This window comes from Psammomys obesus, unplaced genomic scaffold, assembly GCF_907164565.1.
Source record: "Psammomys obesus unplaced genomic scaffold, mPsaObe1.curated_primary_1811, whole genome shotgun sequence".
Taxonomy (NCBI): domain Eukaryota; kingdom Metazoa; phylum Chordata; class Mammalia; order Rodentia; family Muridae; genus Psammomys; species Psammomys obesus.
The window spans coordinates 9,316,074-9,318,946 of NW_026596109.1; positions in this window are offsets into that span (position 1 = coordinate 9,316,074).

Here is a 2,873-nt window from a genome sequence, read left to right on the forward strand (position 1 = left end):
AAGATGGAGATGAAGTCACCACACACCTCTTGTTTTCCTCCTCTGGAGCCTGATGAGATTATCAGCGTAATGCCCTTTTAACACGTTGTGCTCTGGCGGCCATCCAAAGTACACTTTACCTCCTTTCCCCAGTCACTCCGAGAGCTAGCAGCATGGAGCTGTTGCTGGAACCGATTGTCTTCCAGCCAAGGAAGTGGAGTGACATGCCTTAGATGTGGAAGAACCAAGTTTTGTTGGCTCTACAGCCTGAGCTTTTCATTCCTTGTCACCTCTAAGAAGCTATAGGTATGTATTCCACTCACCCAGAAAATACTTAATAATAAGGCCCCTTTGAAGCCTAGCATGAAGGGTAATGTTTGTGATGGCTTTGTGCATTCTGTTTTGTCTTTCACACACACACACACACACACACACACACACACACACACACACACTACAATGTACTAAGCTCTTACTAATGCACATTAGACTCGTCCCAGTGACCTAGTGGCTGCCCTCCAGGAATTCAGAGCTGGAGTAGATATTATTTTTATTATTAAATTGGCATATTATAGGCTATATTAACATAATTAGAGGAAGAGAAATGTACGCTGAGTTGAAGTTGTCAGTAGCTGAAAGGTCACAAAGAAAACAATGGAGAAGAGCCTCTAGTCCAGAGGTCTGTGAGGTGCAGGAAGAGGCAGATGCTAAAAGCAGCCTCTGGAGAAGGCCACGTGGCATAGCAGCCAGCCCTTGAGAAGGGAGCGAAGTACCTGGTGCTGGTATCCCTGAGGTTGGGGACAGTTCTACAAGCCCTGGGGAATCAGAAGCCTGGACCCAGCTGCTGCCAGGAAGTTACTGCTTCACCGGAGATGCTGGTGACGCTCTCAGGCAGGAGGAGACCACAAAGAAGTCTGCAGGAAGTGAAGGAGGAAGGAAGTGAAGTCTGCAGGAAGGAGCAAGTGTCTCATCCCTCATCAAACTGACAGCTGAATAGTCCTTCCCCCACCTCTCTCGCTCTCTCTTGCTCTCTCGCTCTGGAGCCTCTGTCTCTCCTCAGAATGTGTACAGATTTAATGTGGAGCCTGTGGGCAAGGCAGAACAATGTGACTTGCACAATCCCAGCCTATGAGGCGCTGTTCAAGCTGCTATAGCAAAATCACCGTGCAGTGACTTATATGCTTCCTCCCGGAGGCTAGGAAGTCCAAGATTAAGGAACCAGCTGGGCTGCCTGCTTCCTGGCTTGCAGATGGCTGCCTTCTCTTTATCAAATGGGAGAGAGGGTGATGATGGCGGATAAGGATGAAGAGGAAGAAGAGGAAAGGAGGGGATCAGAGAGAGAAAGCTGGCACAGAGCACTCTTAAAGGAGCGTTAACGCCATGCATATGCCACAATTGCCACCTAAGGCCCTCACCTCCAAATCCATCCTGCTGGGACTTAGGCTTCAACACAGGAATTTGGTGGTAGTGGTGAGGTGGAACCAGTCCCAGATACTCAGTTCTCAGCACAGACCCCATGTAATGGTGGAATGGAAGGTGGAGTTAGGATAGATCATCGCTGATGGGCGGGGGGGTGCTTTTGAGTCTGCAGAGTTGAAGGTTCCCAGAAGACTCCAGGTGGAGATGTTTAACAGGCTTTGCAATGGGGAATGTATTTGTATGTGTGTGCCAGGTTCTCCTACGCTGCCTATTCAACAGATGTCTTAGTGTCTTTTAGATTATTCTAACAAAATACAGGAGATAAGCTGACTTTGGAAGGCATAAGGGTTTGTTGCACTCACTATTTTGACATCAAAAGCTGTAGTGGTTTGTATAAGCATGCCCCCCCCCCCCCCGCCTGCTCCATAGGCCCATATGTTTAAATGCTTAGTCATTAGGGAGTGAAACTTTTTGAAAGGATTAGAAGGATTAGGAGGTGTGGCCTTGTTAGAAGTGTGTCACTGGGGGTGGTGGGCTTTGAGGTTTCAAACATCCATGCCAGGTCTAGCTCTCTGCCCCTCACCCCTGTCCTCTCTCTGCCTTCAGATCAGGATGTAGTTCTCAGCTACTGCTCCGGCGCCATGCTCCGTGCCATGATGATAATGGACTAGGCCTCTGAAACTGTAAGCAAGCCCCCTATTGAAAGCTTTCTTTTTATAAGAGTTGCCGTGGCCGTGGTGTCTCTTCACAGCAATGAGCAGTGACTGAGAGAAAGGCTAAGACTGGCGGCCCCTTCAGTGGTCCAGGCTCTGGCGGTGGTTTCATGACAAGGAAGTGTGGCGGGAGACACGTCCCTTGAGTGAATTAGGGGTTGGGTGTCTCTTATAACTGACTCTTAGACAACTTTGTTTTTTTCTTACTAGTACTGGGGATTGAGCCGAGGGCATCACGCACATCAGGCAAGCGTTTTATCACTGAACTACAGTCCTAACCCATAACTTACTCTTAAAAACTTCAGGGGTCCCAAAAAAGGTCCCTTCATCCCTTCCTTAGGCAGCACCTCAATGGTCTTAGGATCTTCTTTAGGCCCCATCTCTTGAAGTTCTCATTTCCCCCCACATCAGAGACCCTGGTTCTAACATATGAACTCTCACAGAACATACAAAATCACAGCAGTACACACATAGAGTCCCATGTTTGTTTTCTGGATTCATTGTCCAAGCCCCAGCCTGTTCTTCCTAACATAAGCTCAGGCATCTCTCTCTTAAGAGAGCTGCATCCTTTTCAAGTATCCAAAATCTCTGAGGGCTCCAGAGACTAAAAAAAAAAAAAGTCCTCAATTAACCATTGCAATAATTTGTGACCACCAGTAAAGGGAAATGGTCTCGCTGCTCAACACCATTCCTTCTTGTCAACCTCTTTCGAGTCCTATGCCAGACAGTCAGAGTAGCTAAGCCCCGAGGAGCATTAGTTTC